We start from the raw sequence: 294 nt of genomic DNA on the forward strand, positions 1-294 counted from the left end.
AGTATATATATCCATATATATATATATATATATGTATATATATATATTTGCTGCTGCTGCATAACCCTTTGCTGCTGCAGCTTATCAAGCAATTTTGAGCTGCTGCCCGTTAACGAGAGTACCTGGTGTTTATATCGGCCTCTCGTTGATGAAGAAGGTGCTGCTGCTTTGTTAAATTTGTCTGAGAGATGTCTGCTGCATTTAGCTAAAGAATTAAATATTAATGCTATACTTGTTCGCAAGCAAAGAGCTGTTGGACTCGTCCCTACTCAAGACTCTTCCAGCTGTATGCGC

This window comes from Eimeria acervulina, genomic scaffold (assembly GCF_000499425.1).
Source record: "Eimeria acervulina Houghton genomic scaffold, Eah_scaff208, whole genome shotgun sequence".
Classification (NCBI taxonomy): domain Eukaryota; phylum Apicomplexa; class Conoidasida; order Eucoccidiorida; family Eimeriidae; genus Eimeria; species Eimeria acervulina.